The sequence below is a fragment of the Ambystoma mexicanum genome, unplaced genomic scaffold (genome assembly GCF_040938575.1).
Source record: "Ambystoma mexicanum isolate Mex_15411 unplaced genomic scaffold, UKY_AmexF1_1 Mex_scaf84, whole genome shotgun sequence".
In the NCBI taxonomy this organism is placed as follows: domain Eukaryota; kingdom Metazoa; phylum Chordata; class Amphibia; order Caudata; family Ambystomatidae; genus Ambystoma; species Ambystoma mexicanum.
Window position 1 is genome coordinate 1,038,770 of NW_027182504.1, and position 24,455 is coordinate 1,063,224.

The following is a 24,455-nucleotide window of genomic DNA, read 5'->3' on the forward strand; positions in this document are numbered from 1 at the left end:
ATCTTTTGTCAAATGCACAAATTCTGCAAAATGTAAATGCTTGTCTACTGCAGTTTGTTGATTTTGTGCTAAGAGCATAGTTAAACCCAATTGTTCATTGTTTTGTATATGAAATTATGATATATCCTATTGTTTCTTACAGTGCATTGGGTTGAAAAATATTTTAACAGGATATATTGACGAGGGTATATGCTTATGAAACAGGGACTTCTTGAACTGCACTCCTATGCTCTACCACTGAGTTAAACCCTTGAATGCTGAAAACTGCCCTTTTTTAAAAAGGTGATAGAGTGGGTGACTGTATGGAACTTGTAGAACTAATGACATCAATGCACTTCTGGTCAGCTGTACAAATTAATTCATTTCATTAAGGGCATATTATTGGTTTCCACCACAGTTTTATAACATTCATATGAGCTTCCAATGGACTATTTCAAACAGATAATATCACCAGTAGAACTTGGGTGAATGTAAAACACAGCTTGTATCATATGAAGAAATCCTAAACAGTTTCATGGTGTTTACCCTATGTTTCATGAGATGATCAGGAGTATTTCAAATGTAGAAATGTGTTGCTCATTACATAAAATGCTAAGATTGTAAATGTTTTTTTCAATTTATTTAATAAAAAAATATTTCTACAGGTAAAACAGTTGAACAAGGGGGCACCCAGATATGAACTAGGGACTGCTTGATCTGCAGTCAAATGCTTTACCACTGAGCTATACCCCCAGTTCTGAAAAGTTCACCTTTATTAATTCAGTTATATGTACAAAGTGCAAGCAACATGCAATCACCATAAAAGCAATGCATTTTCAGCCACCAAACCCTCCTTATAAGTATATGGGGTGTGAAGGATGTCCTTTATCTGCCTTGGTAAAATACAGTGAGGTTTCCATTGCAAGAATTCATACATTTCGTATCACATGTAGATCTTGGAACATGGAAAAAAAATCTTTTGTCAAATGCACAAATTCTGCAAAATGTAACTGCTTCTCTACTGCAGTTTGTTGATTTTGTGCTAAGCGCATAGTTAAACCCAATTGTTCATTGCTTTGTATATGAAATGATGATATATCCTATTGTTTCTTACAGTGCATTGGGTTGAAAAATATTTTAACAGGATCTATTGAAGAGGGTATATGGTTATGAAACAGGGACTTCTTGAACTACACTCCTACGCTCTACCACTGACATAAACCCTTCAATGTTGAAAACTGCCCTTTTTTAAAAAGGTGATAGAGTGGGTGACTGTATGGAACTTGTAGAAGTAATGACATCAGTGCACTTCTGGTCAGCTGTACAAATTAATACAGTTCATTAAGGGCATATTATTGGTTTCCACCACAGTTTTATAACATTCATATGAGCTTCCAATGGACTATTTCAAACAGATAATATCACCAGTAGAACTTGGGTGAATGTAAAACACAGCTTGTATCATATGAAGAAATCCTAAACAGTTTCATGGTGTTTACCCTATGTTTCAGGAGATGATCAGAAGTATTTCAAATGTAGAAATGTGTTGCTCCTTACATAAAATGCTAAGATTGTAAATGTTTTCTTCAATTAAAAAATATTTCTACAGGTAGAACAGATGGACAAGGGGGCACCCAGATTTGAACTAGGGACCTCTTGATCTGCAGTCAAATGCTCTACCACTGAGCTATACCACTAGTTCTGAAATGTTTACCTTTATTAATTCAGTAATATGTATAAAGTGCAAGCAACATGCAATCACCATCAAAGCAATGCATTTTCAGCCACCAAATCCTCCTTATAAGTATATGGGGTGTGAAGGATGTCCTTTATCTGCCTTGGTAAAATACTGTGAGGTTTCCATTGCAAGAATTCATAAATTTCGTATCACATGTAGATCTTGGAACATGGAAAAAAAACGTTTGTCAAATGCACAAATTCTGCAAAACGTAACTGCTTCTCTATTGCAGTTTGTTGATTTTGTGCTAAGAGTATAGTTAAACCCAATTGTTCATTGTTTTTTATATGAAATGATGATATATCCTATTGTTTCTTACAGTGCATTGGGTTGAAAAACATTTTAACAGGATCTATTGACGAGGGTATATGCTTATGAAACAGGGACTTCTTGATCTGCACTCCTATGCTCTACCACTGAGTTAAACCCTTGAATGCTGAAAACTGGCCTTTTTTTAAAAAGGTGATAGAGTGGGTGACTGTATGGAACTTGTAGAACTAATGACATCAGTGCACTTCTGGTCAGCTCTACAAATTAATACATTTCATTAAGGGCATATTATTGGTTTCCACCACAGTTTTATAACATTCATATGAGCTTCCAATGGACTATTTCAAACTGATCATATCACCAGTAGAACTTGGGTGAATGTAAAACACAGCTTGTATCATATGAAGAAATCCTAAACAGCTTAATGGTGTTTACCCTATGTTTCAGGTGATGATCAGGAGTATTTCAAATGTAGAAATGTGTTGCTCATTACATAAAATGGTAACATTGTAAATGTTGTCTTCAATTTATTTAATAAAATAAATATTTCTACAGGTAAAACAGTTGAACAAGGGGACACCCAGATTTGAACTAGGGACCTCTTGATCTGCAGTCAAATGCTCTACCACTGAGCTATACCCCCAGTTCTGAAAAGTTCACCTTTATTAATTCAGTAATATGTACAAAGTGCAAGCAACATGCAATCACCATCAAAGCAAAGCATTTTCAGCCACCAAACCCTCCTTATAAGTATAAGGGGTACAAAAGATGTCCTTTATCTGCCTTGGTAAAATACAGTGAGGTTTCCATTGCAAGAATTCATACATTTCGTATCACATGTAGATCTTGGAACATGGAAAAAAATCTTTTGTCAAATGCACAAATTCTGCAAAATGTTACTGCTTCTCTACTGCAGTTTGTTGATTTTGTGCTAAGAGCATAGTTAAACCCAATTGTCCATTGTTTTGTATATGAAATGATGATATATCCTATTGTTTCTTACAGTGCATTGGGTTGAAAAACATTTTAACAGGATCTATTGAAGAGGGTATATGGTTATGAAACAGGGACTTCTTGAACTACACTCCTATGCTCTACCACTGAGTTAAACCCTTGAATGCTGAAAACTGCCCTTTTTTAAAAAGGTGATAGAGTGGGTGATTGTATGGAACTTGTAGAACTAATGACATCAGTGCACTTCTGGTCAGCTGGACGAATTAATACAGTTCATTAAGGGCATATTATTGGTTTCCACCACAGTTTTATAACATTCATATGAGCTTCCAATGGACTATTTCAAACTGATAATATCACCAGTAGAACTTGGGTGAATGTAAAACACAGCTTGCATCATATGAAGAAATCCTAAACAGTTTCATGGTGTTTACCCTATGTTTCAGGAGATGATCAGGAGTATTTCAAATGTAGAAATGTGTTGCTCATTACATTAAATGCAAAGATTGTAAATGTTTTCTTCAATTTAAAAAATATTTCTACAGGTAAAACAGTTGAACAAGGGGGCACCCAGATTTGAACTAGGGACCTCTTGATTTGTAGTCAAATGCTCTACCACTGAGCTATACCCCCAGTTCTGAAAAATTCACCTTTATTAATTCAGTAATATGTACAAAGTGCAAGCAACATGCAATCACCATCAAAGCAATGCATTTTCAGCCACCAAACCCTCCTTATAAGTATATGGGGTGCGAAGGATGTCCTTTATCTGCCTTGGTAAAATACAGTGAGGTTTCCATTGCAAGAATTCATACATTTCGTATCACATGTAGATCTTGGAACATGGAAAAAAAATCTTTTGTCAAATGCACAAATTCTGCAAAATGTAACTGCTTCTCTACTGCAGTTTGTTGATTTTGTGCTAAGAGCATAGTTAAACCCAATTGTTCATTTTTTTGTATATGAAATGATGATATATCCTATTGTTTCTTACAGTGCGTTGGGTTGAAAAACATTTTAACAGGATCTATTGAAGAGGGTATATGGTTATGAAACAGGGACTTCTTGAACTACACTCCTACGCTCTACCACTGACATAAACCCTTCAATATTGAAAACTGCCCTTTTTTAAAAAGGTGATAGAGTGGGTGACTGTATGGAACTTGTAGAACTAATGACATCAGTGCACTTCTGGTCAGCTGTACAAATTAATACAGTTCATTAAGGGCATATTATTGGTTTCCACCACAGTTTTATAACATTCATATGAGCTTCCAATGGACTATTTCAAACTGATAATATCACCAGTAGAACTTGGGTGAATGTAAAACACAGCTTGCATCATATGAAGAAATCCTAAACAGTTTCATGGTGTTTACCCTATGTTTCAGGAGATGATCAGGAGTGTTTCAAATGTAGAAATGTGTTGCTCATTACATTAAATGCTAAGATTGTAAATGTTTTCATCAATTTAAAAAATATTTCTACAGGTAAAACAGTTGAACAAGGGGGCACCCAGATTTGAACTAGAGACCTCTTGATTTGTAGTCAAATGCTCTACCACTGAGCTATACCCCCAGTTCTGAAAAATTCACCTATATTAATTCAGTAATATGTACAAAGTGCAAGCAACATGCAATCGCCATCAAAGCAATGCATTTTCAGCCACCAAACCCTCCTTATAAGTATAAGGGGTACAAAAGATGTCCTTTATCTGCCTTGGTAAAATACAGTGAGGTTTCCATTGCAAGAATTCATACATTTCGTATCACATGTAGATCTTGGAACATGAAAAAAAAAACGTTTGACAAATGCACAAATTATGCAAAACGTAACTGCTTCTCTACTGCAGTTTGTTGATTTTGTGCTAAGAGTATAATTAAACCCAATGTTCCATTGCTTTTTGTATGAAATGATGATATATCCTATTGTTTCTTACAGTGCATTGGGTTGAAAAACATTTTAACAGGATCTATTGACGAGGGTATATGCTTATGAAACAGGGACTTCTTGAACTGCACTCCTATGCTCTACCACTGAGTTAAACCCTTGAATGCTGAAAACTTCCCTTTTTTAAAAAGGTGATAGAGTGGGTGACTGTATGGAACTTGTAGAACTAATGACATCAGTGCACTTCTGGTCAGCTTTACAAATTAATACATTTCATTAAGGGCATATTATTGGTTTCCACCACAGTTTTATAACATTCATATGAGCTTCCAATGGACTATTTCAAACTGATCATATCACCAGTAGAACTTGGGTGAATGTAAAACACAGCTTGTATCATATGAAGAAATCCTAAACAGTTTCATGTTGTTTACCCTATGTTTCACGAGATGATCAGGAGTATTTCAAATGTAGAAATGTGTTGCTCATTACATAAAATGCTAACATTGTAAATGTTTTCTTCAATTTATTTAATAAAAAAAATATTTCTACAGGTAAAACAGTTCAACAAGGAGCACCCAGAGTTGAACTAGGGACTTCTTGATCTGCAGTCAAATGCTCTACTACTGAGCTATACACACAGTTCTGAAAAGTTCTCCTTTATTAATTCAGTAATATGTACAAAGTGCAAGCAACATGCAATCACCATCAAAGCAATGCATTTTCAGCCACCAAACCCTCCTTATAAGTATAAGGGGTACAAAAATGTCCTTTATCTGCCTTGGTAAAATACAGTGAGGTTTCCATTGCAAGAATTCATACATTTCGTATCACATGTAGATCTTGGAACATGGAAAAAAAATATTTTGTCAAATGCACAAATTCTGCAAAATGTAACTGCTTCTCTACTGCAGTTTGTTGATTTTGTGCTAAGAGTATAGTTAAACCCAATTGTTCATTGTTTTGTATATGAAATGATGATATATTTTATTGTTTCTTACAGTGCATTGGGTTGAAAAACATTTTAACAGGATCTATTGAAGAGGGTATATGGTTATGAAACAGTGACTTCTTGAACTGCATCCCTACGCTCTACCACTGAGTTAAACCCTTGAATGCTGAAAACTGCCCTTTTTTAAAAAGGTGATAGAGTGGGTGACTGTATGGAACTTGTACAGCTAATGACATCAGTGCACTTCTGGTCAGCTGTACAAATTAATACAGTTCATTAAGGGCATATTATTGGTTTCCACCACAGTTTTATCACATTCATATGAGCTTCCAATGGACTATTTCAAACTGATAATATCACCAATAGAACTTGGGTGAATGTAAAACACAGCTTGTATCATATGAAGAAATCCTAAACAGTTTCATGGTGTTTACCCTATGTTTCATGAGATGATCAGGAGTATTTCAAATGTAGAAATGTGTTGCTCATTACATAAAATGCTAAGATTGTAAATGTTTTCTTCAATTTATTTAATTAAAAAAATATTTGTACAGGTAAAACAGTTGAACAAGGGGGCACCCAGATTTGAACTAGGGACCTCTTGATCTGCAGTCAAATGCTCTACCACTGAGCTATACCCCCAGTTCTGAAAAATTCACCTTTATTAATTCAGTAATATGTACAAAGTGCAAGCAACATGCAATCACCATCAAAGCAATGCATTTTCAGCCACCAAACCCTCCTTATAAGTATATGGGGTGCGAAGGATGTCCTTTATCTGCCTTGGTAAAATACAGTGAGGTTTCCATTGCAAGAATTCATACATTTCGTATCACATGTAGATCTTGGAACATGGAAAAAAAATCTTTTGTCAAATGCACAAATTCTGCAAAATGTAACTGCTTCTCTACTGCAGTTTGTTGATTTTGTGCTAAGAGTATAGTTAAACCCAATTGTTCATTGTTTTGTATATGAAATGATGATATATTTTATTGTTTCTTACAGTGCATTGGGTTGAAAAACATTTTAACAGGATCTATTAAAGAGGGTATATGGTTATGAAACAGTGATTTCTTGAACTGCATCCCTACGCTCTACCACCGAGTTAAACCCTTAAATGCTGAAAGCTGCCCTTTTTTTAAAAAGGTGATAGAGTGGGTGACTGTATGGAACTTGTACAACTAATGACATCAGTGCACTTCTGGTCAGCTGTACAAATTAATACAGTTCATTAAGGGCATATTATTGGTTTCCACCACAGTTTTATAACATTCATATGAGCTTCCAATGGACTATTTCAAACTGATAATATCACCAGTAGAACTTGGGTGAATGTAAAACACAGCTTGTATCATATGAAGAAATCCTAAACAGTTTCATGGTGTTTACCCTATGTTTCATGAGATGATCAGGAGTATTTCAAATGTAGAAATGTGTTGCTCATTACATAAAATGCTAAGATTGTAAATGTTTTCTTCAATTTATTTAATTAAAAAAATATTTGTACAGGTAAAACAGTTGAACAAGGGGGCACCCAGATTTGAACTAGGGACCTCTTGATCTGCAGTCAAATGCTCTACCACTGAGCTATACCCCCAGTTCTGAAAAACTCACCTTCATTAATTCAGTAATATGTACAAAGTGCAAGCAACATGCAATCACCATCAAAGCAATGCATTTTCATCCACCAAACCCTCCTTATAAGTATATGGGGTGTGAAGGATGTCCTTTATCTGCCTTGGTAAAATACAGTGAGGTTTCCATTGCAAGAATTCATACATTTCGTATCACATGTAGATCTTGGAACATGGAAAAAAAATCTTTTGTCAAATGCACACATTCTGCAAAATGTAACTGCTTCTCTACTGCAGTTTGTTGATTTTGTGCTAAGCGCATAGTTAAACCCAATTGTTCATTGTTTTGTATATGAAATGATGATATATCCTATTGTTTCTTACAGTGCATTGGGTTGAAAAATATTTTAACAGGATCTATTGAAGAGGGTATATGGTTATGAAACAGGGACTTCTTGAACTACACTCCTACGCTCTACCACTGACATAAACCCTTCAATGTTGAAAACTGCCCTTTTTTAAAAACGTGATAGAGTGGGTGACTGTATGGAACTTGTAGAAGTAATGACATCAGTGCACTTCTGGTCAGCTGTACAAATTAATACAGTTCATTAAGGGCATATTATTGGTTTCCACCACAGTTTTATAACATTCATATGAGCTTCCAATGGACTATTTCAAACAGATAATATCACCAGTAGAACTTGGGTGAATGTAAAACACAGCTTGTATCATATGAAGAAATCCTAAACAGTTTCATGGTGTTTACCCTATGTTTCAGGAGATGATCAGAAGTATTTCAAATGTAGAAATGTGTTGCTCATTACATAAAATGGTAACATTGTAAATGTTTTCTTCAATTTATTTAATAAAATAAATATTTCTACAGGTAAAACAGTTGAACAAGGGGCACCCAGAGTTGAACTAGGGACCTCTTGATCTACATTCAAATGCTCTACTACTGAGCTATACCCCCAGTTCTGAAAAGCTCGCCTTTATTAATTCAGTAATATGTACAAAATGCAAGCAACATGCAATCACCATCAAAGCAATGCATTTTCGGCCACCAAACCCTCCTTATAAGTATAAGGGGTACAAAAATGTCCTTTATCTGCCTTGGTAAAATACTGTGAGGTTTCCATTGCAAGAATTCATACATTTCGTATCACATGTAGATCTTGGAACATGGAAAAAAAACGTTTGTCAAATGCACAAATTCTGCAAAACGTAACTGCTTCTCTATTGCAGTTTGCTGATTTTGTGCTAAGAGTATAGTTAAACCCAATTGTTCATTGTTTTTTATATGAAATGATGATATATCCTATTGTTTCTTACAGTGCATTGGGTTGAAAAACATTTTAACAGGATCTATTGACGAGGGTATATGCTTATGAAACAGGGACTTCTTGAACTGCACTCCTATGCTCTACCACTGAGTTAAACCCTTGAATGCTGAAAACTGCCCTTTTTTAAAAAGGTGATAGAGTGGGTGACTGTATGGAACTTGTAGAACTAATGACATCAGTGCACTTCTGGTCAGCTTTACAAATTAATACATTTCATTAAGGGCATATTATTGGTTTCCACCACAGTTTTATAACATTCATATGAGCTTCCAATGGACTATTTCAAACTGATCATATCACCAGTAGAACTTGGGTGAATGTAAAACACAGCTTGTATCATATGAAGAAATCCTAAACAGCTTAATGGTGTTTACCCTATGTTTCAGGTGATGATCAGGAGTATTTCAAATGTAGAAATTTGTTGCTCATTACATAAAATGGTAACATTGTAAATGTTTTCTTCAATTTATTTAATAAATTAAATATTTCTACAGGTAAAACAGTTGAACAAGGGGACACCCAGATTTGAACTAGGGACCTCTTGATCTGCAGTCAAATGCTCTACCACTGAGCTATACCCCCAGTTCTGAAAAATTCACCTTTATTAATTCAGTAATATGTACAAAGTGCAAGCAACATGCAATCACCATCAAAGCAATGCATTTTCAGCCACCAAACCCTCCTTATAAGTATATGGGGTGCGAAGGATGTCCTTTATCTGCCTTGGTAAAATACAGTGAGGTTTCCATTGCAAGAATTCATACATTTCGTATCACATGTAGATCTTGGAACATGGAAAAAAAATCTTTTGTCAAATGCACAAATTCTGCAAAATGTAACTGCTTCTCTACTGCAGTTTGTTGATTTTGTGCTAAGAGCATAGTTAAACCCAATTGTTCATTTTTTTGTATATGAAATGATGATATATCCTATTGTTTCTTACAGTGCGTTGGGTTGAAAAACATTTTAACAGGATCTATTGAAGAGGGTATATGGTTATGAAACAGGGACTTCTTGAACTACACTCCTACGCTCTACCACTGACATAAACCCTTCAATATTGAAAACTGCCCTTTTTTAAAAAGGTGATAGAGTGGGTGACTGTATGGAACTTGTAGAACTAATGACATCAGTGCACTTCTGGTCAGCTGTACAAATTAATACAGTTCATTAAGGGCATATTATTGGTTTCCACCACAGTTTTATAACATTCATATGAGCTTCCAATGGACTATTTCAAACTGATAATATCACCAGTAGAACTTGGGTGAATGTAAAACACAGCTTGCATCATATGAAGAAATCCTAAACAGTTTCATGGTGTTTACCCTATGTTTCAGGAGATGATCAGGAGTGTTTCAAATGTAGAAATGTGTTGCTCATTACATTAAATGCTAAGATTGTAAATGTTTTCTTCAATTTAAAAAATATTTCTACAGGTAAAACAGTTGAACAAGGGGGCACCCAGATTTGAACTAGAGACCTCTTGATTTGTAGTCAAATGCTCTACCACTGAGCTATACCCCCAGTTCTGAAAAATTCACCTATATTAATTCAGTAATATGTACAAAGTGCAAGCAACATGCAATCACCATCAAAGCAATGCATTTTCAGCCACCAAACCCTCCTTATAAGTATAAGGGGTACAAAAGATGTCCTTTATCTGCCTTGGTAAAATACAGTGAGGTTTCCATTGCAAGAATTCATACATTTCGTATCACATGTAGATCTTGGAACATGAAAAAAAAAACGTTTGACAAATGCACAAATTCTGCAAAACGTAACTGCTTCTCTACTGCAGTTTGTTGATTTTGTGCTAAGAGTATAATTAAACCCAATGTTCCATTGTTTTTTGTATGAAATGATGATATATCCTATTGTTTCTTACAGTGCATTGGGTTGAAAAACATTTTAACAGGATCTATTGACGAGGGTATATGCTTATGAAACAGGGACTTCTTGAACTGCACTCCTATGCTCTACCACTGAGTTAAACCCTTGAATGCTGAAAACTTCCCTTTTTTAAAAAGGTGATAGAGTGGGTGACTGTATGGAACTTGTAGAACTAATGACATCAGTGCACTTCTGGTCAGCTTTACAAATTAATACATTTCATTAAGGGCATATTATTGGTTTCCACCACAGTTTTATAACATTCATATGAGCTTCCAATGGACTATTTCAAACTGATCATATCACCAGTAGAACTTGGGTGAATGTAAAACACAGCTTGTATCATATGAAGAAATCCTAAACAGTTTCATGTTGTTTACCCTATGTTTCACGAGATGATCAGGAGTATTTCAAATGTAGAAATGTGTTGCTCATTACATAAAATGCTAACATTGTAAATGTTTTCTTCAATTTATTTAATAAAAAAAATATTTCTACAGGTAAAACAGTTCAACAAGGAGCACCCAGAGTTGAACTAGGGACTTCTTGATCTGCAGTCAAATGCTCTACTACTGAGCTATACCCACAGTTCTGAAAAGTTCTCCTTTATTAATTCAGTAATATGTACAAAGTGCAAGCAACATGCAATCACCATCAAAGCAATGCATTTTCAGCCACCAAACCCTCCTTATAAGTATAAGGGGTACAAAAATGTCCTTTATCTGCCTTGGTAAAATACAGTGAGGTTTCCATTGCAAGAATTCATACATTTCGTATCACATGTAGATCTTGGAACATGGAAAAAAAATATTTTGTCAAATGCACAAATTCTGCAAAATGTAACTGCTTCTCTACTGCAGTTTGTTGATTTTGTGCTAAGAGTATAGTTAAACCCAATTGTTCATTGTTTTGTATATGAAATGATGATATATTTTATTGTTTCTTACAGTGCATTGGGTTGAAAAACATTTTAACAGGATCTATTGAAGAGGGTATATGGTTATGAAACAGTGACTTCTTGAACTGCATCCCTACGCTCTACCACTGAGTTAAACCCTTGAATGCTGAAAACTGCCCTTTTTTAAAAAGGTGATAGAGTGGGTGACTGTATGGAACTTGTACAGCTAATGACATCAGTGCACTTCTGGTCAGCTGTACAAATTAATACAGTTCATTAAGGGCATATTATTGGTTTCCACCACAGTTTTATCACATTCATATGAGCTTCCAATGGACTATTTCAAACTGATAATATCACCAATAGAACTTGGGTGAATGTAAAACACAGCTTGTATCATATGAAGAAATCCTAAACAGTTTCATGGTGTTTACCCTATGTTTCATGAGATGATCAGGAGTATTTCAAATGTAGAAATGTGTTGCTCATTACATAAAATGCTAAGATTGTAAATGTTTTCTTCAATTTATTTAATTAAAAAAATATTTGTACAGGTAAAACAGTTGAACAAGGGGGCACCCAGATTTGAACTAGGGACCTCTTGATCTGCAGTCAAATGCTCTACCACTGAGCTATACCCCCAGTTCTGAAAAATTCACCTTTATTAATTCAGTAATATGTACAAAGTGCAAGCAACATGCAATCACCATCAAAGCAATGCATTTTCAGCCACCAAACCCTCCTTATAAGTATATGGGGTGCGAAGGATGTCCTTTATCTGCCTTGGTAAAATACAGTGAGGTTTCCATTGCAAGAATTCATACATTTCGTATCACATGTAGATCTTGGAACATGGAAAAAAAATCTTTTGTCAAATGCACAAATTCTGCAAAATGTAACTGCTTCTCTACTGCAGTTTGTTGATTTTGTGCTAAGAGTATAGTTAAACCCAATTGTTCATTGTTTTGTATATGAAATGATGATATATTTTATTGTTTCTTACAGTGCATTGGGTTGAAAAACATTTTAACAGGATCTATTAAAGAGGGTATATGGTTATGAAACAGTGATTTCTTGAACTGCATCCCTACGCTCTACCACCGAGTTAAACCCTTAAATGCTGAAAGCTGCCCTTTTTTTAAAAAGGTGATAGAGTGGGTGACTGTATGGAACTTGTACAACTAATGACATCAGTGCACTTCTGGTCAGCTGTACAAATTAATACAGTTCATTAAGGGCATATTATTGGTTTCCACCACAGTTTTATAACATTCATATGAGCTTCCAATGGACTATTTCAAACTGATAATATCACCAGTAGAACTTGGGTGAATGTAAAACACAGCTTGTATCATATGAAGAAATCCTAAACAGTTTCATGGTGTTTACCCTATGTTTCATGAGATGTTCAGGAGTATTTCAAATGTAGAAATGTGTTGCTCATTACATAAAATGCTAAGATTGTAAATGTTTTCTTCAATTTATTTAATTAAAAAAATATTTGTACAGGTAAAACAGTTGAACAAGGGGGCACCCAGATTTGAACTAGGGACCTCTTGATCTGCAGTCAAATGCTCTACCACTGAGCTATACCCCCAGTTCTGAAAAACCACCTTTATTAATTCAGTAATATGTACAAAGTGCAAGCAACATGCAATCACCATCAAAGCAATGCATTTTCATCCACCAAACCCTCCTTATAAGTATAAGGGGTACAAAAATGTCCTTTATCTGCCTTGGTAAAATACTGTGAGGTTTCCATTGCAAGAATTCATAAATTTCGTATCACATGTAGATCTTGGAACATGGAAAAAAAACGTTTGTCAAATGCACAAATTCTGCAAAACGTAACTGCTTCTCTATTGCAGTTTGCTGATTTTGTGCTAAGAGTATAGTTAAACCCAATTGTTCATTGTTTTTTATATGAAATGATGATATATCCTATTGTTTCTTACAGTGCATTGGGTTGAAAAACATTTTAACAGGATCTATTGACGAGGGTATATGCTTATGAAACAGGGACTTCTTGAACTGCACTCCTATGCTCTACCACTGAGTTAAACCCTTGAATGCTGAAAACTGCCCTTTTTTAAAAAGGTGATAGAGTGGGTGACTGTATGGAACTTGTAGAACTAATGACATCAGTGCACTTCTGGTCAGCTTTACAAATTAATACATTTCATTAAGGGCATATTATTGGTTTCCACCACAGTTTTATAACATTCATATGAGCTTCCAATGGACTATTTCAAACTGATCATATCACCAGTAGAACTTGGGTGAATGTAAAACACAGCTTGTATCATATGAAGAAATCCTAAACAGCTTAATGGTGTTTACCCTATGTTTCAGGTGATGATCAGGAGTATTTCAAATGTAGAAATGTGTTGCTCATTACATAAAATGGTAACATTGTAAATGTTTTCTTCAATTTATTTAATAAATTAAATATTTCTACAGGTAAAACAGTTGAACAAGGGGACACCCAGATTTGAACTAGGACCTCTTGATCTGCAGTCAAATGCTCTACCACTGAGCTATACCCCCAGTTCTGAAAAGTTCACCTTTATTAATTCAGTAATATGTACAAAGTGCAAGCAACATGCAATCACCATCAAAGCAATGCATTTTCAGCCACCAAACCCTCCTTATAAGTATATGGGGTGTGAAGGATGTCCTTTATCTGCCTTGGTAAAATACAGTAAGGTTTCCATTGCAAGAATTCATACATTTCGTATCACATGTAGATCTTGGAACATGGAAAAAAAATCTTTTGTCAAATGCACAAATTCTGAAAAATGTAACTGCTTCTCTACTGCAGTTTGTTGATTTTGTGCTAAGAGCATAGTTAAACCCAATTGTTCATTGTTTTGTATATGAAATGATGATATATCCTATTGTTTCTTACAGTGCATTGGGTTGAAAAACATTTTAACAGGATCTATTGAAGAGGGTATATGGTTATGAAACAGGGACTTCTTGAACTACACTCCTACGCTCTACCACTGACATAAACCCTTGAATGTTGAAAACTGCCCTTTTTTAAAAAGGTGATAGAGTGGGTGACTCTATGGCACTTTTAGAACTAATGGCATCAGTGCACTTCTGGTCAGCTGTACAAATTAATAAATTTCACTAAGGGCATATTATTGGTTTCCAACACAGTTTTATAACATTCATATGAGCTTCCAATGGACTATTTCAAACTGGTAATATCACCAGTAGAACTTGGGTGAATGTCAAACACAGCTTGTATCATATGAAGAAATCCTAAACAGTTTCATGGTGTTTACCCTATGTTTCAGGAGATGATCAGGAGTATTTCTAATGTAGAAATGTGTTGCTCATTACATAAAATGCTAAGATTGTAAATGTTTTCTTCAATTAAAAACATATTTCTACAGGTAAAACAGTTTAACAAGGGGGCACCCAGTTTTGAACTAGGGACCTCTTGATCTGCAGTAAAATGCTCTCCACTGAGCTATACCCCCATTTCTGAAAAGTTCACCTTTATTAATTCAGTAATATGTACAAAGTGCAAGCAACATGCAATCACCATCAAAACAATGCATTTTCAGCCACCAAACCCTCCTTATAAGTATAAGTGGTACAAAAGATGTCCTTTATCTGCCTTGGTAAAATACAGTGAGGTTTCCATTGCAAGAATTCATACATTTCGTATCACATGTAGATCTTGGAACATGGAAAAAAAATCTTTTGTCAAATGCACAAATTCTCCAAAATGTAACTGCTTCTCTACTGCAGTTTGTTGATTTTGTGCTAAGAGCATAGTTAATCCCAATTGTTCATTGTTTTGTACATGAAATGATGATATATCAGATTGTTTCTTACAGTGCATTGGGTTGAAAAACATTTTAACATTATCTATTGAAGAGGGTATATGGTTATGAAACAGGGACTTCTTGAACTACACTCCTACGCTTTACCACTGACATAAATCCTTGAATGTTGAAAACTGCCCTTTTTTAAAAAGGTGATAGAGTGGGTGACTCTATGGAACTTGTAGAACTAATGACATCAGTGCAATTCTGGTCAGCTGTACAAATTAATACATTTCATTAAGGGCATATTATTGGTTTCCACCACAGTTTTATAACATTCATAAGAGCTTCCAATGGACTAGTTCAAACTGATCATATCACCAGTAGAACTTGGGTGAATGTAAAACACAGCTTGTATCATATGAAGAAATCCTAAACAGCTTAATGGTGTTTACCCTATGTTTCAGGTGATGATCAGGAGTATTTCAAATTTAGAAATGTGATGCTCATTACATAAAATGCTAAGATTGTAAATGTTTACTTCAATTTATTTAATTAAAAACATATTTCTACAGGTAAAACAGTTGTACAAGGGGGCACCCAGATTTGAACTAGGGACCTCTTGATCTGCAGTCAAATGCTCTACCACTGAGCTATACCCCCAATTCTGAAACGTTCACCTATTTATTCAGTAATATGTGCAAAGTGGAAGCAACATGCATTCACCGTCAAAGCAATGCATTTGCAGCCACCAAACCCTCCTTATAAGTATAAGGGGTACAAAAGATGTCCTTTATCTGCCTTCGTAAAATACAGTGAGGTTTCCAGTGCAAGAATTCATACATTTCTTGTCACATGTAGATCTTGGATCATGGAAAAAAAACTTTTTGTCAAATGCACAAAATCTGCAAAACATAACTGCTTCTGTACTGAAGTTTGTTGATTTTGTGCTAAGAGCATAGTTAAACCCAATTGTTCATTGTTTTGTATAAGAAATGATGATATATCTTATTGTTTCTTACAGTGCATTGGGTTGAAAAACATTTTAACAGGATCTATTGAAGAGGGTATATGGTTATGAAACAGGGACTTCTTGAACTGCACTCCTACCCTCTACCACTGACATAAACCCTTGAATGCTGAAAACTGCCCTTTTTTAAAAAAGTGATAGAGTGGGTGACTCTATGGAACTTGTAGAACTAATGGCATCAGTGCACTTCTGGTCAGCTGTACAAATTAATACAATTCATTAAGGGCATATTATTGGTTTCCACCACAGTTTTATAACATTCATATGAGCTTCCAATGGACTATTTCAAACTGGTAATATCACCAGTAGAACTTGGGTGTATGTCAAACACAGCTTGTATCATATGAAGAAATCCTAAACAGCTTAATGGTGTTTACCCTATGTTTCAGGAGATGATCAGGAGTATTTCTAATGTAGAAATGTGTTGCTCATTACATAAAATGCTAAGATTGTAAATGTTTTCTTCAATTAAAAACATATTTCTACAGGTAAAACAGTTGAACAAGGGGGCACCCAGTTTTGAACTAGGGACCTCTTGATCTGCAGTCAAATGCTCTACCACTGAGCTATACCCCCATTTCTGAAAAGTTCACCTTTATTAATTCAGTAATATGTACAAAGTGCAAGCAACATGCAATCACCATCAAAACAATGCATTTTCAGCCACCAAACCCTCCTTATAAGTATAAGTGGTACAAAAGATGTCCTTTATCTGCCTTGGTAAAATACAGTGAGGTTTCCATTGCAGGAATTCATACATTTCGTATCACATGTAGATCTTGGAACATGGAAAAAAAATCTTTTGTCAAATGCACAAATTCTGCAAAATGTAACTGCTTCTCTACTGCAGTTTGTTGATTTTGTGCTAAGAGCATAGTTAAACCCAATTGTTCATTGTTTTGTATATGAAATGATGATATATCAGATTGTTTCTTACAGTGCATTGGGTTGAAAAACATTTTAACAGGATCTATTGAAGAGGGTATATGGTTATGAAACAGGGACTTCTTGAACTACACTCCTACGCTCTACCACTGACATAAATCCTTGAATGTTGAAAACTGCCCTTTTTTAAAAAGGTGATAGAGTGGGTGACTCTATGGAACTTGTAGAACTAATGACATCAGTGCAATTCTGGTCAGCTGTACAAATTAATACATTTCATTAAGGGCATATTATTGGTTTCCACCACTGTTTTATAACATTCATAAGAGCTTCCAATGGACTATTTCAAACTGATCATATCACCAGTAGAACTTGGGTGAATGTAAAACATAGCTTGTATCATATGAAGAAATCCTAAACAGCTTAATGGTATTTACCCTATGTTTCAGGTGATGATCAGGAGTATTTCAAATGTAGAAATGTGATGCTCATTACATAAAATGCTAAGATTGTAAATGTTTACTTCAATTTATTTAATTAAAAACATATTTCTACAGGTAAAACAGTTGGACAAGGGGGCACCCAGATTTGAACTAGGAACCTTTTGATCTGCAGTCAAATGCTCTACCACTGAGCGATACCCCCAGTTCTGAAAAGTTCACCTTTATTAATTCAGTAATATGTACAAAGTGCAAGCAACATGCAATCACCATCAAAGCAATGCATTTTCAGCCACCAAACCCTCCTTATAAGTATATGGGGTGCGAAGGATGTCCTTTATCTGCCTTGGTAAAATACAGTAAGGTTTCCATTGCAAGAATTCATACATTTCGTATCACATGTAGATCTTGGAACATGGAAAAAAATCTTTTGTCAAATGCACAAATTCTGAAAAATGTAACTGCTTCTCTACTGCAGTTTGTTGATTTTGTGCTAAGAGCATAGTTAAACCCAATTGTTCATTGTTTTGTATATGAAATGGTTATATATCTTATTGTTTCTTACAGTGCATTGGGTTGAAAAACATTTAACAGGATCTATTGAAGAGGGTATATGGTTATGAAACAGGGACTTCTTGAACTACACTCCTACGCTCTACCACTGACATAAACCCTTCAATGTTGAAAACTGCCCTTTTTTAAAAAGGTGATAGAGTGGGTGACTCTATGGAACTTGTAGAACTAATGGCATCAGTGCACTTCTGGTCAGCTGTACAAATTAATACATTTCATTAAGGGCATATTATTGGTTTCCACCACAGTTTTATAACATTCATATGAGCTTCCAATGGACTATTTCAAACTGGTAATATCACCAGTAGAACTTGGGTGAATGTCAAACACAGCTTGTATCATATGAAGAAATCCTAAACAGTTTCATGGTCTTTACCCTATGTTTCAGGAGATGATCAGGAGTATTTCTAATGTAGAAATGTGTTGCTCATTACATAAAATGCTAAGATTGTAAATGTTTTCTTCAATTAAAAACATATTTCTACAGGTAAAACAGTTGGACAAGGGGGCACCCAGTTTTGAACTAGGGACCTCTTGATCTGCAGTCAAATGCTCTACCACTGAGCTATTCCCCCATTTCTGAAAAGTTCACCTTTATTAATTCAGTAATATGTACAAAGTGCAAGCAACATGCAATCACCATCAAAACAATGCATTTTCAGCCACCAAACCCTCCTTATAAGTATAAGTGGTACAAAAGATGTCCTTTATCTGCCTTGGTAAAATACAGTGAGGTTTCCATTGCAAGATTTCATACATTTCGTATCACATGTAGATCTTGGAACATGGAAAAAAATCTTTTGTCAAATGCACAAATTCTGAAAAATGTAACTGCTTCTCTACTGCAGTTTGTTGATTTTGTGCTAAGAGCATAGTTAAACCCAATTGTTCATTGTTTTGTATATGAAATGGTTATATATCTTATTGTTTCTTACAGTGCATTGGGTTGAAAAACATTTAACAGGATCTATTGAAGAGGGTATATGGTTATGAAACAGGGACTTCTTGAACTACACTCCTACGCTCTACCACTGACATAAACCCTTCAATGTTGAAAACTGCCCTTTTTCAAAAAGGTGATAGAGTGGGTGACTCTATGGAACTTGTAGAACTAATGGCATCAGTGCACTTCTGGTCAGCTGTACAAATTAATACATTTCATTAAGGGCATATTATTGGTTTCCACCACAGTTTTATAACATTCATATGAGCTTCCAATGGACTATTTCAAACTGGTAATATCACCAGTAGAACTTGGGTGAATGTCAAACACAGCTTGTATCATATGAAGAAATCCTAAACAGTTTCATGGTGTTTACCCTATGTTTCAGGAGATGATCAGGAGTATTTCTAATGTAGAAATGTGTTGCTCATTACATAAAATGCTAAGATTGTAAATGTTTTCTTCAATTAAAAACATATTTCTATAGGTAAAACAGTTGAACAAGGGGGCACCCAGTTTTGAACTAGGGACCTCTTGATCTGCAGTCAAATGCTCTACCACTGAGCTATTCCCCCATTTCTGAAAAGTTCACCTTTATTAATTCAGTAATATGTACAAAGTGCAAGCAACATGCAATCACCATCAAAACAATGCATTTTCAGCCACCAAACCCTCCTTATAAGTATAAGTGGTACAAAAGATGTCCTTTATCTGCCTTGGTAAAATGCAGTGAGGTTTCCATTGCAGGAATTCATACATTTCGTATCACATGTAGATCTTGGAACATGGAAAAAAAATCTTTTGTCAAATGCACAAATTCTGCAAAATGTAACTGCTTCTCTACTGCAGTTTGTTGATTTTGTGCTAAGAGCATAGTTAATCCCAATTGTTCATTGTTTTGTATATGAAATGATGATATATCAGATTTTTTCTTACAGTGCATTGGGTTGAAAAACATTTTAACAGGATCTATTGAAGAGGGTAAATGGTTATGAAACAGGGACTTCTTGAACTACACTCCTACGCTCTACCACTGACATAAATCCTTGAATGTTGAAAACTGCCCTTTTTTAAAAAGGTGATAGAGTGGGTGACTCTATGGAACTTGTAGAACTAATGACATCAGTGCAATTCTGGTCAGCTGTACAAATTAATACATTTCATTAAGGGCATATTATTGGTTTCCACCACAGTTTTATAACATTCATAAGAGCTTCCAATGGACTATTTCAAACTGATCATATCACCAGTAGAACTTGGGTGAATGTAAAACACAGCTTGTATCATATGAAGAAATCCTAAACAGCTTAATGGTGTTTACCCTATGTTTCAGGTGATGATCAGGAGTATTTCAAATGTAGAAATGTGATGCTCATTACATAAAATGCTAAGATTGTAAATGTTTACTTCAATTTATTTAATTAAAAACATATTTCTACAGGTAAAACAGTTGGACAAGGGGGCACCCAGATTTGAACTAGGAACTTTTTGATCTGTAGTCAAATGCTCTACCACTGAGCGATACCCCCAGTTCTGAAAAGTTCACCTTTATTAATTCAGTAATATGTACAAAGTGCAAGCAACATGCAATCACCATCAAAGCAATGCATTTTCAGCCACCAAACCCTCCTTATAAGTATATGGGGTGCGAAGGATGTCCTTTATCTGCCTTGGTAAAATACAGTAAGGTTTCCATTGCAAGAATTCATACATTTCGTATCACATGTAGATCTTGGAACATGGAAAAAAAATCTTTTGTCAAATGCACAAATTCTGAAAAATGTAACTGCTTCTCTACTGCAGTTTGTTGATTTTGTGCTAAGAGCATAGTTAAACCCAATTGTTCATTGTTTTGTATATGAAATGATTATATATCTTATTGTTTCTTACAGTGCATTGGGTTGAAAAACATTTAACAGGATCTATTGAAGAGGGTATATGGTTATGAAACAGGGACTTCTTGAACTACACTCCTACGCTCTACCACTGACATAAACCCTTGAATGTTGAAAACTGCCCTTTTTTAAAAAGGTGATAGAGTGGGTGACTCTATGGAACTTGTAGAACTAATGGCATCAGTGCACTTCTGGTCAGCTGTACAAATTAATACATTTCATTAAGGGCATATTATTGGTTTCCACCACAGTTTTATAACATTCATATGAGCTTCTAATGGACTATTTCAAACTGGTAATATCACCAGTAGAACTTGGGTGAATGTCAAACACAGCTTGTATCATATGAAGAAATCCTAAACAGTTTCATGGTGTTTACCCTATGTTTCAGGAGATGATCAGGAGTATTTCTAATGTAGAAATGTGTTGCTCATTACATAAAATGCTAAGATTGTAAATGTTTTCTTCAATTAAAAACATATTTCTACAGGTAAAACAGTTGGACAAGGGGGCACCCAGATTTGAACTAGGGACCTTTTGATCTGCAGTGAAATGCTTTACCCCTGAGCTATACCCCCATTTCTGAAATGTTCTCTTTTATTTATTCAGTAATATGTACAAAGTGGAAGCAACATGCAATCACCATCAAAGCAATGCATTTTCAGCCACCAAACCCTCCTTATAAGTATAAGGGGTACAAAAGATGTCCTTTATCTGCCTTGGTAAAATGCAGTGAGGTTTCCATTGCAAGAATTTATACATTTTGTATCACATGTAGATCTTGGAACATGGAAAAAAAAACGTTTGTCAAATGCACAAATTCTGCAAAACGTAACTGCTTCTCTACTGCATTTTGTTGATTTTGTGCTAAGAGCATAGTTAAACCCAATTGTTCATTGTTTTTTATATGAAATGATGATATATCCTATTGTTTCTTACAGTGCATTGGGTTGAAAAACATTTTAACAGGATCTATTGAAGAGGGTATATGGTTATGAACCAGGGACTTCTTGAAAAGCGCTCCTACGCTCTACCACTGACATAAACCCTTGAATGCTGAAAACTGCCCTTTTTTAAAAAGGTGATAGAGTGGGTGACTGTATGGAACTTGTAGAACTAATGACATCAGTGCACTTCTGGTCAGCTGTACAAATTAATACATTTCATTAAGGGCATATTATTGGTTTCCACCACAGTTTTATAACATTCATATGAGCTTCCAATGGACTATTTCAAACTGATCATATCACCAGTAGAACTTGGGTGAATGTAAAACACAGCTTGTATCATATGAAGAAATCCTAAACAGTTTCATGGTGTTTACCCTATGTTTCAGGAGATAATCAGGAGTATTTCTAATGTAGAAATGTGTTGCTCATTACATAAAATGCTAAGATTGTAAATGTTTTCTTCAATTTATTTAATTAGAAAAATATTTCTACAGGTAAAACAGTTGAACAAGGGGGCACCCAGTTTTGAACTAGGGAAATCTTGATCTGCAGTCAAATGCTCTACCACTGAGCTATACCCCAGTTCTGAAAAGTTTGCCTTTATTAATTCAGTAATATGTACAAAGTACAAGCAACATGCAATCACCATCAAAGCAATGCATTTTCAGCCACAAAACCCTCCTTATAAGTGTATGGGGTGCGAAGGATGTCCTTTATCTGCCTTGGTAAAATACAGTGAGGTTTCCATAGCAAGACTTCATACATTTCTTATCACATGTAGATCTTGGAACATGGAAAAAAAACTTTTGTCAAATGCACAAATTCTGAAAAACGTAACTGCTTCTCTACTGCAGTTTGTTGATTTTGTGCTAAGAGCATAGTTAAACCCAATTGTTCATTGTTTTTTATATGAAATGATTATATATCCTATTGTTTCTTACAGTGCATTGGGTTGAAAAACATTTTAACAGGATCTATTGAAGTGGGTATATGGTTATGAAACAGGGACTTCTTGAACTGCACTCCTACCCTCTACCACTGACATAAACCCTTGAATGCTGAAAACTGCTCTTTTTTAAAAAGGTGATAGAGTGGGTGACTGTATGGAACTTGTAGAACTAATGACATCAGTGCACTTCTGGTCAGCTGTACAAATTAATACATTTCATTAAGGGCATATTATTGGTTTCCACCACAGTTTTATAACATTCATATGTGCTTCCAATGGACTATTTCAAACTGATAATATCACCAGTAGAACTTGGGTGAATGTAATACACAGCTTGTATCATACGAAGAAATCTGAAACAGCTTAATGGTGTTTACCCTAAGTTTCCAGAGATGATCAGGAGTATTTCAAATGTAGAAATGTGTTGCTCATTACATAAAATGCTAAGATTGTAAATGTTTTCTTCAATTTATTTAATTAAAAAAATATTTCTACAGGTAAAACAGTTGGACAAGGGGGCACCCAGATTTGAACTAGGGACCTCTTGATCTGCAGTCAAATGCTCTACCACTGAGCTATACCCCCAGTTCTAAAATGTTCACCTTTATTCATTCAGTAATATGTACAAAGTGCAAGCAACATGCAATCACCATCAAAGCAATGCATTTTCAGCCACCAAACCCTCCTTATAAGTATATGGGGTGCGAAGGATGTCCTTTATCTGCCTTGGTAAAATACAGTGAGGTTTCCATTGCAAGAATTCATACATTTCGTATCACATGTAGATCTTGGAACATGGAAAAAAAACTTTTGTCAAATGCACAAATTCTGCAAAACGTAACTGCTTCTCTACTGCAGTTTGTTGATTTTGTGCTAAGAGCATAGTTAAACCCAATTATTCATTGTTTTTTATATGAAATGATGATATATCCTATTGTTTCTTACAGTGCATTGGGTTGAAAAACATTTTAACAGGATCTATTGAAGAGGGTATATGGTTATGAAACAGGGACTTCTTGAAGTGCACTCCTACCCTCTACCACTGACATAAACCCTTGAATGCTGAAAACTGCTCTTTTTTAAAAAGGTGATAGAGTGGGTGACCGTATGGAACTTGTAGAACTAATGACATCAGTGCACTTCTGGTCAGCTCTACAAACTAATACATTTCATTAAGGGCATATTATTGGTTTCCACCACAGTTTTATAACATTCAAATGATCTTCCAATGGACTTTTTCAAACTGATAATATCACAAGTAGAACTTGGGTGAATGTAAAACACAGCTTGTATCATATGAAGAAATCCTAAACAGTTTCATGGTGTTTACCCTATGTTTCAGGAGATGATCAGGAGTATTTCAAATGTAGAAATGTGTTGCTCATTACATAAAATGCTAAGATTGTAAATGTTTTCTTCAATTTATTTAATTAAGAAAATATTTCTACAGGTAAAACAGTTGGACAAGGGGGTACCCAGATTTGAACTAGGGACCTCTTGATCTGCAGTCAAAT

The 24,455-nt window shown here is 35.1% G+C and overlaps 17 non-coding genes across 17 annotated transcripts; all 17 read right to left on the reverse strand.

Moving 5' to 3' along the window:
- Positions 1 to 2,558: 2,558 nt before the first annotated feature.
- On the reverse strand, positions 2,559 to 2,630 carry TRNAC-GCA (transfer RNA cysteine (anticodon GCA)). The gene has a single exon. It is a non-coding gene; the product is annotated as a tRNA-Cys (tRNA).
- Positions 2,631 to 3,502: 872 nt separating this feature from the next.
- On the reverse strand, positions 3,503 to 3,574 carry TRNAC-ACA (transfer RNA cysteine (anticodon ACA)). The gene has a single exon. It is a non-coding gene; the product is annotated as a tRNA-Cys (tRNA).
- Positions 3,575 to 4,447: 873 nt separating this feature from the next.
- On the reverse strand, positions 4,448 to 4,519 carry TRNAC-ACA (transfer RNA cysteine (anticodon ACA)). The gene has a single exon. It is a non-coding gene; the product is annotated as a tRNA-Cys (tRNA).
- A 1,834-nt stretch (positions 4,520 to 6,353) lies between these two features.
- TRNAC-GCA (transfer RNA cysteine (anticodon GCA)) lies at positions 6,354 to 6,425 on the reverse strand. The gene has a single exon. It is a non-coding gene; the product is annotated as a tRNA-Cys (tRNA).
- An 883-nt stretch (positions 6,426 to 7,308) lies between these two features.
- TRNAC-GCA (transfer RNA cysteine (anticodon GCA)) lies at positions 7,309 to 7,380 on the reverse strand. Its single transcript has one exon. It is a non-coding gene; the product is annotated as a tRNA-Cys (tRNA).
- A 1,833-nt stretch (positions 7,381 to 9,213) lies between these two features.
- TRNAC-GCA (transfer RNA cysteine (anticodon GCA)) lies at positions 9,214 to 9,285 on the reverse strand. Its single transcript has one exon. It is a non-coding gene; the product is annotated as a tRNA-Cys (tRNA).
- Positions 9,286 to 10,158: 873 nt separating this feature from the next.
- TRNAC-ACA (transfer RNA cysteine (anticodon ACA)) lies at positions 10,159 to 10,230 on the reverse strand. Its single transcript has one exon. It is a non-coding gene; the product is annotated as a tRNA-Cys (tRNA).
- A 1,834-nt stretch (positions 10,231 to 12,064) lies between these two features.
- TRNAC-GCA (transfer RNA cysteine (anticodon GCA)) lies at positions 12,065 to 12,136 on the reverse strand. The gene has a single exon. It is a non-coding gene; the product is annotated as a tRNA-Cys (tRNA).
- Positions 12,137 to 13,019: 883 nt separating this feature from the next.
- TRNAC-GCA (transfer RNA cysteine (anticodon GCA)) lies at positions 13,020 to 13,091 on the reverse strand. The gene has a single exon. It is a non-coding gene; the product is annotated as a tRNA-Cys (tRNA).
- An 879-nt stretch (positions 13,092 to 13,970) lies between these two features.
- Positions 13,971 to 14,041, reverse strand: TRNAC-GCA (transfer RNA cysteine (anticodon GCA)). The gene has a single exon. It is a non-coding gene; the product is annotated as a tRNA-Cys (tRNA).
- A 1,826-nt stretch (positions 14,042 to 15,867) lies between these two features.
- On the reverse strand, positions 15,868 to 15,939 carry TRNAC-GCA (transfer RNA cysteine (anticodon GCA)). The gene has a single exon. It is a non-coding gene; the product is annotated as a tRNA-Cys (tRNA).
- Positions 15,940 to 16,810: 871 nt separating this feature from the next.
- TRNAC-GCA (transfer RNA cysteine (anticodon GCA)) lies at positions 16,811 to 16,882 on the reverse strand. Its single transcript has one exon. It is a non-coding gene; the product is annotated as a tRNA-Cys (tRNA).
- Positions 16,883 to 17,764: 882 nt separating this feature from the next.
- On the reverse strand, positions 17,765 to 17,836 carry TRNAC-GCA (transfer RNA cysteine (anticodon GCA)). The gene has a single exon. It is a non-coding gene; the product is annotated as a tRNA-Cys (tRNA).
- An 871-nt stretch (positions 17,837 to 18,707) lies between these two features.
- TRNAC-GCA (transfer RNA cysteine (anticodon GCA)) lies at positions 18,708 to 18,779 on the reverse strand. The gene has a single exon. It is a non-coding gene; the product is annotated as a tRNA-Cys (tRNA).
- Positions 18,780 to 19,650: 871 nt separating this feature from the next.
- TRNAC-GCA (transfer RNA cysteine (anticodon GCA)) lies at positions 19,651 to 19,722 on the reverse strand. Its single transcript has one exon. It is a non-coding gene; the product is annotated as a tRNA-Cys (tRNA).
- An 882-nt stretch (positions 19,723 to 20,604) lies between these two features.
- Positions 20,605 to 20,676, reverse strand: TRNAC-ACA (transfer RNA cysteine (anticodon ACA)). The gene has a single exon. It is a non-coding gene; the product is annotated as a tRNA-Cys (tRNA).
- Positions 20,677 to 23,454: 2,778 nt separating this feature from the next.
- TRNAC-GCA (transfer RNA cysteine (anticodon GCA)) lies at positions 23,455 to 23,526 on the reverse strand. The gene has a single exon. It is a non-coding gene; the product is annotated as a tRNA-Cys (tRNA).
- Between the last annotated feature and the right edge of the window lie 929 nt (positions 23,527 to 24,455).